General features: G+C 46.9%; 1 protein-coding gene across 1 annotated transcript in view; it reads left to right on the top strand.

The window, feature by feature from the left end:
- The first annotated feature begins 1954 nt into the window (after positions 1–1954).
- The window catches only part of rhbdf1a (rhomboid 5 homolog 1a (Drosophila)), a 35053-nt gene continuing 22399 nt past the window's right edge, over positions 1955–14608 (top strand). Inside the window, 1 exon segment of the mRNA XM_077009312.1 lies at positions 1955–2311. The gene's annotated coding sequence lies outside the window, so the exon portion shown is untranslated.

Genomic DNA, 14608 nt, shown 5'->3' with positions numbered 1-14608 from the left:
AGCTTCTCCACTGAGGCCAACTGCATCTCGGCCTCATCCTCCTGCCTCGGGTCCCGGCTGGCCCGTGAGAGCACTTCAAAATCCATTCATTACCCTTGGCCCATGGTATAGCAATCAGGAGCTCCCTGTAGGTTCCCAGGGCAAGTCAGTGGTGCTCACGTCCATGTCATTCAGGCTGTCATTCAGGGAGATATATGAGAAACACACACAAGCACCAGGTGCAATTAACCTCCAGCAAACATACAACTCGCCCAAATGTGAATGTGTAACTGGCTTCCAGATCCAGACCTGTCTTAACCAAACTGGTTCTGGATGCCACCGCTGTTTCTTTTGCTAGAACGGCAGCCCGTAACATGCCACGCACTGGCAGGACAAGTAAAGCTGGATATACAAAATCTGCCCACAGCATGCCGAAACCACACTGCATTTACCTGCTTGTCACATTAAAAGGACGGCCAAAATCCAACTCCTGCCTTTCGAAGATTTATGGCAAAATCCGTTTCCAACTTCCTCTGTGGGTTTCAGTGCTATAAGAGGCTTGTGAAGCCCTGAGTTTTAGTCTGTCTAAGTCGAGGGTGCAGAGAGGAGCAAAGTCTGTGCCAAGCTGCTTTATCCTGAGAGGTCTACCTGAACCATGGATGAATCACTCTCTCCATGGTCTCTGAGTGGATATGAACTTGAACCGAAAACACTTCTTCTTAAATTCATAGAAACATTTCTGAATTATGTGGAGACAAGTAGATTTATTGCTCCCATCTAAGTTCTGTAAAAAAGGGCATATCATCAATATAGTTCACAGTAATATTCATATAGAACTCTGTTGTTACATTTCTCCAACATCGGTTACAGTGCAGTAATAAAAACAGAATATCAGAGCATCAATATGCTTGATCCTTCCAGCTGCAGTGAAAGGCCTGATCTCTGACCATGACCAGGAGGTTACAGAGAACCAAGCCTGTCGGCCTCTCTGGAAATTCCCTGGAAGCAAAAGGAATCTCAACAATGCAATTACAAAAATGGAATGTAATGCACGGCAGTGTGATATCTTTGTTTTAAGTCTGAACACCAAAGCTGAAATCTGAACAGTGAGGCTGAAACTTGAGCACTGAAGTTGAAACACAAGTCTAAACATTGGAGAACAACCTGTGGGAGGAATAAACTTTCCGACTCCTTCTCAGTATCCCTAGAGAAACATGCTTTGCCATCCCTGGTATTAAATACTCTCTCAAGAAAGAGTGAAACTGTAACTCAGCTAAGATCATACCTCAATACCTCAAACCTATATTGCTTTTTCTTTATTACACACAGTTTTTTATAAACCAAAATACTGTGTTTGAGATTCCCCATCGCAAAAAACACGAGGTGCTTCTGATAAACTCCCCGTCAGTGGACACTTTAATGTGACTTGGTTTCATTTAAAATAAAACAATGACGTTTTAAATACAAGTCAAACAAGACACACAACAACAAAGGCAATGTACATTTGTCATTTGTCATGGAGCTCTTGAACCTGTAAATATCAAGTCTGTTATTTATTTATTTATTTTTTACACATAGCACCCCCCCCACACACACACATATATATATATATATATATATATATATATATATATATATATATATATATATATATATATATATATATATATATATATACACCATGTAGATTATAATTACACTGACTCTCACACCTCCGGTAGTAAACCAAAGTCTACGTTTACAGTCAGAATTATAGGACTAGATTATCAGTAATATTTCAGGTATGCACATCCGCATATAAAATCTAAAATTTCGTTTTTAAATGTTGATGAAGAATCTCACACCACAAGCGTTACAGAAACTTGTTCTGTGTCTTTAACTATTCAAACCCGAAACCCTGCTTAGTCACGCCCGCGCGCCGCGCACTAGCGCCGCCGCGCGCACGCGCTCCTCGCCGATTGGCCGCCGCGTGCGTCAGGCGGCTCGCTCCACGCAGGCTGCGTCGCCACGGGCGGGGCTCCGCTCGGCACTCCGAATTACCGGCAGCAGGCGAAAACTTACCCGAGCCGCTCCGTCGTCTATGGGAATGTACTGGATACTGCGTGGGAAAACTGGACTCGGTCAGCAATTCTTGAGAACGTCCTAACGTGGGAATGTTAGTTCGGTAACGTGAATCCCGAGACACATTTGAAACGGCCGTTTTTGTAAAGTTAGTTTTATTTTGTGTTTGTTGAACACGATGAAGTGACAGCGCGTCTAATATCTGAGATCTGGAGATTTCAGCGGAACTGTCGTCGCCACTTGTCGTGGTTGAGTCGGGACCAGAGTAAGGGTGAGTGGACGTGTTCACGGCGCTTAAAACCCAGTTTAACGGAACACCTGGTCGCGGAAGCGGATCCCCAAGACCACTGGGAACCAGATCAGATCCATCAGTGTGTGTTGTGAGGTCCATATGAACCGCGTTACCAGTTTCGTGTCTTTATTCGTTATTTCCCCACGTATTATGATTCACGTGGTGTCCAGAAGGAATACTTTTAGTGCGTGAAACACACAACACCACCTGTCAGTCAATACACACGCCCCAGTCCTCGACGTGATACCAAAGATTTCTAGCAGTATTTGATGAGGGGAGCCGCAGGAGTGTGAGGAGGCGCGCCTGTTCCGTCTGGGTTCGGCTGCAGAACCTCCGTACATGTCGGCGGTGCTCACGTCGTGATCTGGTGGCCGTGTCGTCCTGTCTTATTACGCCTCAATAACAAACTAGCGAACGTTTCTCGGCTCGGACGAACTGGTGATCTATTTTGCGCGTACTGTCATGTATACCGTGTGATTTATTTTACTTCCCCTTTTGCATTATTGATCTTAATGCAAATTGCGTAACATAAAGGTCACATTTTAATTTCAGGCATGATTTTGTCCCATTATTGTAAATTAATATTAATAAAATTGTAAGACATACAAATTACATAAATTTCACGTGGTCAATTATATATATATATATATATATATATATATATATATATATATATATATATATATATATATATATATATAAAATGCCATACCATAGTTGCCATAATACTTATATGCCATCGAATTATATATATAATATATTATATTTCTATATTAGAAACCTAATGTTTGAGAATCATAATCCATAATCTGAGCTGTGTACAATATTCCGGGCTCTAACCCTAACCCGGTGTGAACTGATCTAACGGTGTCCAGCTGTATTTAGTTGTGCAGCTCTGAAGCCCGCGTGGCCTTCTCCCCGCAATTCCCTCGGGCACGCGCCCTCTCACAGCCTTCATTATCTCATCATTGGGGGTGACGTAATAAACCTGATAAAGCAAACGGGGAGTCCAACTAGGCGCGAGGTCAGTTCCTACCACTGTACCGGTGAGGCTCTCTGGAACCGGACGAGAGGTGGAGGTCAGGTGCTGGAGTTGAGGCCAGCAGGTGGACTATCCGGGCCTCCTTTTCGGTTATATGGCCGTTACAGGAAGGCGAACAGGAGTGATGGTGTCATGGCTCAGAGGGTCATGGTGCAGTATCTGTGTGTCTGGCCAAAGGTGGATCGTTTTCATTACATGTGGGTTTGTTTTCTGGCCAGGCCCCCGTCTCTGCCAGTATTTCTGGCACAGAAATTGTTTTAGTCTACATGCCTAAAATTAGCCCCGATACTAGGATCTGGTTGTACATGGTTTCACTTGACATGAGCACACCCTGAAGACCAAGGCTGTAAATACAGTTAACACATGACGTGACGGAAGCTTTTTGTTGATAGGCTTCGGGTTAGTCTTGTTTTAAACATTAGCAATAAATTCAATGTGAGCCAATAGGGATTAGCAAAGCGGCCCCAACACACAAATTGAACTGTTAGCGCAGTTCCTTGCATATTCCCCTGTAATCTAATCTAAAATTTGAATTATTTTTGCTGTTTACGCACTCACAATAAAATTGCAATGAGCCGATTACAAAGCTGCCGCATTCCTTCCCCTGCGCGCGGTTATGCGCGAGCACATTCTTCGCCGAGTGTTCTTCCATCGTAGCCGGAGCGTGACATGTACCATGTGCGTGCACCATGCGGGCTGCTTCAACAAACCGGCCTGTGCTCCTATCATGGTGGGCGATCTCGCACACAGGAGCGTGTGGAGCGTTTACAGCTCCGGGCTCCAAGTCTCCGGTGATTCGGCTGTAAGAGCCCCTGTTGCTAACTTATGTTGATATAGGCTGAGGTATGTTATGACGATCTAAATACGCCCCTATAATCTAAGAAAGCACGGTTATGCTCAACACTGTTGGATCCTTCAAGATGGTATCAAAGGCAACATGGAAGTACACTGAGAGGAGAATTCAGCTGGGCACGCTCTCTTTCGGGTAACACATGCAAACCTGTTAGACAACTTTAGAAACAAAAGATTAGTGTTCAGTAGAAGATAAGAGTTTAGCGTTTAAAAGGTATTTTAGTTTATCGGTCGGTATTTTCTGAATGTTCATCTCTGAGGTTGGTCATGCTTTGAATGCTGTTGGCATGGCAACATGCGGTTTAAGTCAAGCGGAGGACAGTGGGTTGGATAAGGGTGTTCTGTAATATTGCTGTCTGGGACATTTTCAGGGAGAGTTCCCTGCAATGCGTTACCCTTCATGTGTATTTGGCTTGGCAACAGTAACATACATAACACAATGACATACTATGCTTGATAGTGACCTGCGAGCATTTTCCTGGTCAGTACGTGTTGGGTGGGTGGTGTTAACCACAGAGGATCTCATTGTGTGTGAGCTCAGATCACACCACCCTGGAGTAGTAGAGTCCTGCACAGCAGCTGCCGGCTTCCTGCAGATTAGAGGGAGAGTTTGTGTTGCCACTCCCATGACTGTCCTGGTTGGCTGTTCTGCAGAGAAGAGTTGAGCACAGACATGTGCCATGGCCTCCCGCGCGTGACGCCTCCCGCGTGTGACGTCTTCCACGTGTGACGTCTCAGGGCAGGGGTCCTCTCATCACGTCTCCCGTGTGTGACGCCTCCCGCGTGTGACGTCTCGGGGCAGGAATCCTCTAATCACGCCTCCCGCGTGTGACGTCTCGGGGCAGGAGTCCTCTAATCACGCCTCCCGCGTGTGACGTCTCGGGGCAGGAGTCCTCTAATTACACCTCCCGCGTGTGACGCCTCCCGCGTGTGATGCCTCCCGCATGTGACGTATCGGGGCAGGAGTCCTCTCATCAGGTCTCCCGCGTGTGATGTCTCGGGGCAGGAGTCCTCTCATCATACCTCCCGCGTGTGACGTCTCGGGGCAGGAGTCCTCTCATCATACCTCCCGCGTGTGATATCTCGGGGCAGGAGTCCTCTCATCATACCTACCACGTGTGACGTCTCTGGGCAGGAGTCCTCTCATCATACCTCCCGCGTGTGACGTCTCGGGGCAGGAGTCCTCTCATCATACCTACCACGTGTGACGTCTCGGGGCAGGAGTCCTCTCATCATACCTCCCGCGTGTGACGTCTCGGGGCAGGAGTCCTCTCATCATACCTCCCGCGTGTGATGTCTCGGGGCAGGAGTCCTCTCATCATACCTACCACGTGTGACGTCTCTGGGCAGGAGTCCTCTCATCATACCTCCCGCGTGTGACGTCTCGGGGCAGGAGTCCTCTCATCATACCTACCACGTGTGACGTCTCGGGGCAGGAGTCCTCTCATCATACCTCCCGCGTGTGACGTCTCGGGACAGGAGTCCTCTCATAACGTGTAAGACACGCTGTATGACATCATCATCGCTCCATCACAGGTCTACCGCCCAGCTCTTCCTCATCAACACTCATCCTCATCAGGCTTGTGTGGAGGTGGACCGTGCGGTCGGGCCGGCCCGTAGCCCTGCGGCTGCCTGCTCGTTTGGTTGTGCATCAGACAGACGGAGGGCTGTGTGTGCATATGTGGGCTAGTGCGTCAGTCTGACGGTTGGTGGGGTGTAATTGGGAGGGTTGTGGTAATGTTGTGGGTGTTCCCACAGGAAGGCTCCTGGTGCTTTAATCATAGGAATCTCACACAGGGCGTGTCTGACCTCTGATGAGCTAGTGCTCTAATGGGTGCCAATGGAAGCCCGTGCGTGTGTTTAACTTTACTCCCCCATGGAGTATTGCTAAATTTCCTTCGGGATCAATAAAGTATGTATCTATCTATCTATCATGGAGTGCTGGAAGTACTGGTTACTAAACACGGGTTACTAAACACTGGTTACTAAACACTGGTTACTAAACACTGGTTATTAAACACTGGTTACTAAACACTGGTTACTAAATGCTGGTTACTAAACACTGGTTACTAAACACTGGTTACTAAACACTGGTTACTAAACACTGGCGGGTCTTTACTATGGTCACATGGAGGGAAACTGAACTTAAGAACAGCTTGAAGGTGCTTTCTGTTTAGACAAGTGCGGTGGAAAGACCCTGACACTTGTTAGTAAACCACAGGAGAGAATCTTTCTCTTCAAACTCACCAGCCGTACTCTGCATTCACGGACATGTAAACATGTTTAGAAATGCTAATTGGTCTGTTTACACTTGGGGTTTATGTTTATTACATTATTATTTTGAACAGTGTATTTGAGATACTTCACGCGTTGGTTCATAAAGGACTAAAAGGTCCCCTATTCTTCAGCATCTCTGGTAAATTCCTGAAACTATGTTGATGTAATGTTGGTGTACAAGTGCATGTTTAACTAGTCCCTGTCATCATCAGCACACATTACACTAAGAGAGAGGTTATGTTCGGATTATGTTATGTTGTGTACGTACACAGTGCAACACGGACTCCATTTGCTTTCTTTCTGAGGATATTTACAAAAGAAAAAATAATAATTTCTCCAAATACCTACAAGCAGCTTCACGTGTTACCCCATTTACACAGTTCCCACATCCCTGTCTTTATTAAGCAACATGAGGCCTGCCCAGGCCTGCTGAACGAGAGAACCGTGCTTCTTCTCCTCCTCCTTCTCCGTGGTGGGTGTGAGTTTAGCTGTGATCGCTCCCTTCATGTCTATCTTTAGCCTGCATCCTGACGTCACTGCGAGCTCTGTGAAAGCCCCCAGCCCCTCGTGATGGTCGACTTTCTTGTGTGCAGAATCGTGCAGACAGGCTCTTGGCTCGCACCAGTCTGGAGGAGTCTCCAGCGAGGGCGGGATGAGGGCTTCGGCGTGACCTGTAGCCTTAGTGCTGGACTATTGGGGAAGGGTGGGCCGGTGATGACTAGTAATAATGTTAAAGAGGTTCTTGTGAGAGTGAATGGAGGGAGCAGACTTCATCATCACAGAAGACCTCACAGCTCAAACACGGTGCTCTTTCCACAGGGGATGATGTGCTCTTGGGGCCCAGATGGGGCCCTGTAGCCGCACTGCACTGCTGATCCCAGATCGTGGGTCTCACACAGCCCACTTCTCCATTCGCCTGCCAGGAGTAAGGAGTCTTAAACCGCGCTGCGGTGGGCCTCCCCGGCAGGCCGAGCCAGGAGCACCGACCCACGCCGGGGCACCTGCGCCTGCCGGGAGAGAGTCCAGAAGCACTCGTTCTGGGCAGAGGGGCTCAGCGTGCTGCCTGGGACTGTCAGACTCAAACGAAGGCAGGAGCTGTTCGAAATGGTCTGCCGGATTGCTGCTTTGTTGGAAGGGAGCCCAGATTCACCGTGGCACTCCAGCAGGAGGCTGCAGACAGATGCAGACTCATCGCAGCACACGCCAACGCAGCACACGCCTGCGCAGCACACGCCTGGGTTCTGTACACGTGCACGCTCGCACATACGTGCACGCTCGCACATACGTGCACACTCTGTGCTTTTTGAGGGCTTTGGAAACATGCACTTCCTCCAGACGTCTCTTGCTTTCCTCACGCTGGATTGTCCAAAGCTTCTGTTTGTTTCTCGGTTAGTCAGAGCGGCGTGGCCTCCCCCACTCTCAACTCCTCTCCTCCCTCCTTCTTCCTGTCTTTCTGTGACGTGGGCTTGACCTTCCTTCATGTATCTTTCACTCTCTTGCTCTCTCTCTCTCCTTTTCTCTCTCCTTTTCGCTCTCAGACTTTTTTCTATTTCTGGCTTGTTTTCTGTCTGTGCTCTGTCCTCACCACCTCTACTTTGAGAATGACCCTTCCCAAGGTCAGCTATGCTTCCGCACAGTAGCCTCTCTTGATACCACTGCAGCTGATGGGTATCTGAAGCTTAGCGGCTTGCTCTAGCGGTGGCTAATTTGCTCAGCTGAAAGCAAACAGAATGAGGAGGATGAGATGGGAGAGCTTTGCCAAGTTACCTCCAGCTTCTGTAATGCATCATGACAACAACAGAGAGTGTTGGTCACCACGGCCATTTTGCCTCTCTTGGGGAGATGGCTATGATTCAACACTGATAAACATACCCATTTATGATTAATGCTCCAAACAGTACTACAGCTACGTCTGGGAACTTAATATCAGTTTGGAAAAACCTGAAGCAATTCTTTCAAACCAAGATGTTATATGTCCCTTATAAAGAACACTGGTTTTGCAGGCCCACAGACCTCTGTGAGATGTGTCCCTTATGGGTTAAAGTCATGAGGAATATATCTGTAGCAGAACACAGATATCCGTCCCTGAGACGCGCTCAAGGCTTTTATCTGTAAACCTCAGTTTTCTGCTCATGGGACACTCCGTGTGTGCCTCAGCATAAAGGTTTGGGTGGAGTTGTATGATCATTGGCCGGCGTGTCAAAGCCGGAGGTGAGAGCACCTGTCTGAACCTCAGATAGCTGAGCAGCACCTCCGAGTTCTCTAGGCCCGCCGTGCCAGTTGAGTTAATGGAGGTGGACCTCGCCATGTCGGACTTCTCTCCTTCATCTCACACCATGCATTCACACAGGAGCCCAGAATCTCACTCTCTGGAGACAAGGGGAGAAGTATCTGAGACTAGCTGCAGACTCAGTATCTGAGTATCTGAGTCTAGCTGCAGACTCAGTATCTGAGTATCTGAGACTAGCTGCAGAGGGCGGATCGGGAGCTCTCTGGGCTTCAGTCCAACTTGTATCAGGTTCTTTTTAACCAGATACAGGGCTTGTCTCTTTGTTCAACAGCATCTCAGGTTTCAATGGGTCATAGGTGTCGTGACTTCTTAATCATCATCTTGGCTTCCAAAAGATTCAGGACGGGAAAGAGGCTAAGAGCTTTTCCTGTTATTGATCATTAGTCTTTATTACCACTCATTAGTATATCTTATTTGCACACATCCCGGTAGTCGGATGCTCCCTCTGTTTCAGACTTCTCACAGACGAGTGTAGACACATGACTCGTTCCTTCTTTCTTTCACAGCTGTAATCTGGATCCTTTTAAATGGCAGGAAGTCCTGGAATTTTCAGTGTTTTTCCTGTGTGGCGAGATTCACTAGATTCTAGATTCAGAAGATGACGCAGCACGTGTCCTTAATGGCGCACCTGCACATCTTCTAGATTAGTTTATTTATTTTGGTCAAAACAAGGCACTCCAAAACAATCAGTCCTGATCAGTCGTGTATTTTCAGCGGTGACCAATGGCGTGTAGCTGGGTGCCCGGTTACAGCTGCTCGTGGTGGATCTCGTTTCCGTCGCTCCCAGACGTGAGAGCGTTTCCTGTCTCCATGTGGGTGTCATCCTCCGCTCTGCTCTCCACTTCCTTCCTCTGCTCTTTAAATACGCCAGCATCTGGCCTCAGGGGCCCCTGGTCACTGACAACGGATGTGTCGTAATTACACAATCACTTTTCCTCTGCTCCTAATTGTTATTCCTTTGATCCGATAAGATAAATGTAAGTGTGTGAGGATATAGCCCTGGCCTTTCAAGCAGGAGTGTGTTATTTATAGAGAGCTGGTAATACTCAGGGTTTGTTTTCCTCTGATTGTCTTGTTTTGTTTGCTAATCAACCAAGTTGGGGTTACTACCAATACTGTTAGCATTCGGGTGTTTTTGTAACTCCCCCCTTGTGAGCGGCAGAGATGGCTCAGTCTGGTCTTTGGATACTGATCTCCTGCTGGGCTTCATGCTCACCGGACTGATCCACTCCACACAATAGGGGCCTTTGTGGCTCGATTCAGGCTGATATCATGCTGGAAAATATTTCGATGGGGATCACATGTTGTTTGGCCATTCCTCAGAGTCTCTTCCTTATCTAGCTCACATAACAGGAAAAGCGTCTGACCCCCAACAGACAGTGCGGCTCTTGTTTAGCTGTTCAGGGAGCCTCTGGTTCCTGGTGACAGCGTCCTCGATCCTCTCCACGGATCTTCTCTAGGGAAGGAGTCTGTGCTGGCTGAGCGTCATTTCACAATGGCAGACATGCGGCCCCAGAGTGCTGCTGGGATATGGAGTCCACATCCGCTCCGCCACAGCTGCACTTGCAACACGGCGGTTTCACACGCACCTCTGCTGGGTTTGCTGGAGAGAATACAACATACTTGTGTTCAGGAAGTAGGTCAGCAAATGGCAAAGGCTGTTCTTCCTTTGAATTTATACATATTATGTCACATAAACATTATACTCAGTAATAATACACACACACACACACACACACACACACACACACACACACACACAACTCCATCAGGTTACTGGGAAATGTTTTTTGACTACGCTGGTGATCAATGATTTTACTTGTTTATTTATTTTTGCATGCTGTATCCATGTTATCAGCATCACACGTGCTTGTTTTGTCCCAGTATGCTCATATGTCGTTATGTATTGTATGAAAAGGCAGTACTAAGATCACTGCTGCATACTGCAGAGGGGCGTTCCTGAGGCCAACTATAGGCAAAACTCATACATTATGTGTTTTAGAAGGTTGTACATAATGTACGTGCAATAACAGTCTTATTTATAGATTCTTCATTTAAACTTCATGTAAATTTTAATTGTCCTGTCACTAAAAAACATGGCTGATAGAATATTTCTAAAAATAGATTTTTGATGGAATTCATCGTACAATCGACTATATTGCCCATCTGTTTTAGTTCAGGGGCAAAATAACATTGAAAGTTTGTTGCCCGTCTTATTTGCATGCATAATGAATCTTTCAAAAGTATATTTGTATGTATTTAGCAAATGCATTTAGAGTATTTAGCCTGTATATGTGCATAGAATCTACAATCTGGAAATTCTTCATTGACCGAATTTGAGACAGATTACTGAGACTTGATAATTTGTGTATTATTCGTGTGCATGACTGACAGACATACACTGAGTTTGACAGACATACGCTGTGTAAGTTAAGCTCCTGTGTAATCCACTCTGCTGAACCCGTTTGTCTCTAATGGAGCTGTTTACGGTCCATTTGCAGTATCTACATCATGCACTAATGATGAGGCAACAATCAGTTGTTGCTGTGCACACAAAATAGGCTCACTATCCTGGTCTGACCACGCGTGTGTGTGTGTGTGTGTGTGGTGTGTGGTGTGTGTGTGTGTGTGGTGTGTGTGTTGTGAGGGAAGGTCTTTAGCCACTCCTGTCTGTGTGTGTCTCCTGTTGAAGGGGTTTAACCCCTCACACAGAGACCCTCCATAGACCAGCACACTCACACAGAGACCCTCCATAGACCAGCACACTCACACAGAGACCCTCCACAAACCAGAACACTCACACAGAGACCCTCCATAGACCAGCACACTCACACAGAGACCCTCCACTGACCAGCACACCCTCATAGAGACCCTCCACAGACCAGCACACCCACACAGAGACCCTCTATAGATCAGCACACCCATACACAGAGACCCTCCACAGACCAGCACCCTCACACAGAGACCCTCCACAAACCAGAACACTCACACAGAGACCCTCCATAGACCAGCACATTCACACAGAGACCCTCCGTAGACCAGCACACTCACACAGAGACCCTCCACAAACCAGAACACTTACACAGAGACCCTTCACTGAGAGATAAGGCCAATATTGCATCAGAATGGAATGTAACTTTGTTCAGACCTTCAGAACAGGCAAGAAACCAGGCAGTTTTGTACTGATGCAATTTGATATTTTCTCACCAGAAAGGAATTTCTTAATTTCACTAATTTCACTAATCATATATTTGTGGTTATTGCTGTCCTTTGTCCCTGGGATTATGGGTTATACTGACACTTTGACCCCACATTAGTTTTTCAAACACTTGAGCTGACCTGGACCTCAGCCTAATTAAAGCCCCACTTGGCTTGTAACTCACTCACGTTTAACATAATACACCACACTGTTGGAACTGAAATAGCTTTGGTGCTTTATAACCATGCGTTCACAGTGTGTTCTTGTTTTCCCTATAAACTCTGAAGATTTGCTTGGACGTTTGTAGTGGATAATAAGCAGGACCATTTTTCTGGTCTTGTTCTGGGACAGATGTCTGGAGTGGTTTTGTTCTGGGACAGTTGTCTGGGGTAGTCTTGTACTAGGACAGTTGTCTGGGGTAGTCTTGTACTAGGACAGTTGTCTGGGGTGGTCTTGTTCTCAGAGGTCCTCTCAAGGCACACAGCCAGAGTGTGCATGCACCATCCAAAAAGCAAAAGCACTTTGAATTATTCAACGCAGACCCTCTGAATCATTTATCGATTTAATAATCCATCCAGCTGTAGCTTTAAGCTCGAACAAAACAGAAGACCAAACAAAAAGGAAAAGTTGTGTGCTTGCAGTTAGCTCCGCATCTCTGCATCACGTCTTGAAAGGAAGAAGAAGACGGTTCAGTTAATGTCTTCTCCCTCCGCAGGTAACTGTAAAAGTCTTGTTACGTTTCTCTGGAGCGTCACGCAGAAGGGCTGCAGTGAAATGTGATGTGGAGTGTAACTTATGCAAGGAGTTCCAGTAGTGGCTGTAGATGAAGGCCTCCAGAGTGAGTGTTAAATATACACCAGCCTATTTTAGGCCCTGGGCGTTGAGTGGGGGAACTCACATTATACTGCAAACAGCTAAAGGTCACGGAACAATACAGGTGTAATGTCAGTAATCGAAGTCCTTCGTATGGGCTTTGAAGAGAGAGGATGAGGGTGTTTGGCTGTTCATAGCTGTTTATAGATCGTCAGAATCTCAAGATTCAAGATTCAAAGAAGCCTTATTGGCATGACTGATTTACAGCAATATTTCCAAAGCATTCAGAATTCTTAGGCGAGAAATAAAGCCACATCTCTTATTATTCAGTGTTGAGATTTTGTCCCAATAAGATAGTGAGACTTGATCTGTCTTCTTGATTGAGGCGTGTCCTGTATTATCGTACGTTGTGCTATTGAGCGCTGTCACTCTGGCAAGTAATGGGAAGACCCTGCAGTTGTGAGGCTTTGCAATTTTGCAATGCACACACACACACACACACACACACACACACACACACACACACTCACTCACACACTCGCACACACACACACACACACACTCACACACTCGCACACAAACACACTCATACTCACACACACTCACACACACACACACACACACACACACACACACACACACACACACACACACACACATTTGCACCCATCTGAGACCGCAAGTGCCTGCTCTGAAGTGTTTGCTTTGGTTGGTGGCCGCATGCCAAGCTGCTGGACTAAGCAGACATGGGTGGTGGTATGAGAAGCTCCAGACGGCTCCACCCACCCACTGGACTGACACTCGATAACAGGGTCAGCTGTGGGGGGAGCGCAGTGGGTGGGGGTGAGATGTGTGCATTTGTGTTTGTATGAGTGAGTTTTTGCAACACGGTGGACGTGTACATGCGGTGTATCGGGGGTGGGGTGTGATGGGGAGAGGGAAGGTGGACAATAGGACAGTAGGGGACAGTCAGACTATGTGGGACACACTAAAGTTCTTCTGGAGGAAAGAAGTGCCCACACAGGCTGGACGCTGAGGAACCTGAGGCTGGAGGGGAGGAGCTGCACCGTTCTGTTATTCATCAGACAGAGAGAGAGAGAGAATGTTTAGAAACCAGGAAGAGCTCGGCCAAGACTGGTAAAGCAAGTCAGAGAGAGAGAGAGAGAGAGAGAGAGAGAGAGAGAGAGAGAGAGGGAGAGGGAGAGGGAGACAAATAGAGAGAAGGAAAGGAAGAAAAGAGTGAAAAAATGTGAGTGTGTGACTGAAAGAGGGTGTGTACATGAGTGTGTGTGTGTGTGTGTGTGTGTGTGTGTGTGTGTGTGTGTGTGTGTGTGTGTGTGTGTGTGTGTGTGTGTGTGTGTGTGTGCGTGTGTGTGTGTGTGTGTGTGTGTGTATGTATGTGTGTGTACCTGTGTATGTGTGAGTGTACGTGTATGAGTGTGCATGTGTACGTGCATGAGTGTACGTGTGTGTGAGTGTACGTGTGTGTGTACATGTGTATATGTGTGAGTGTACGTGTGTGTGTGTGTGTGTGTGTGTGTGTGTGTGTGTGTGAGCTCTGTGTTCATGAGTCCATCACCCTGTCAGGAGTGTCCTGAACACACCCCAGTCACGCAGCTACACTCTTTCTCCTCAAACATGAAGAGATTTATTTTGAGAAGTGAAGGATGGTCCACACATCATCTCTGCTGTGACCTGTACAGATTACCACCTCCAGCCATTTTTAATCCTCAAACATCAAAAAGCTTTTTGTGCAATTAATGTACAGACAAGATCTACAGCAAACAAAATAGAAACTCATTT

This window comes from Brachyhypopomus gauderio, chromosome 6 (assembly GCF_052324685.1).
Source record: "Brachyhypopomus gauderio isolate BG-103 chromosome 6, BGAUD_0.2, whole genome shotgun sequence".
Lineage (NCBI taxonomy): Eukaryota > Metazoa > Chordata > Actinopteri > Gymnotiformes > Hypopomidae > Brachyhypopomus > Brachyhypopomus gauderio.
Note: the sequence above shows the minus strand (reverse complement) of the source record. Positions and strands in the feature narration are given on the sequence as shown.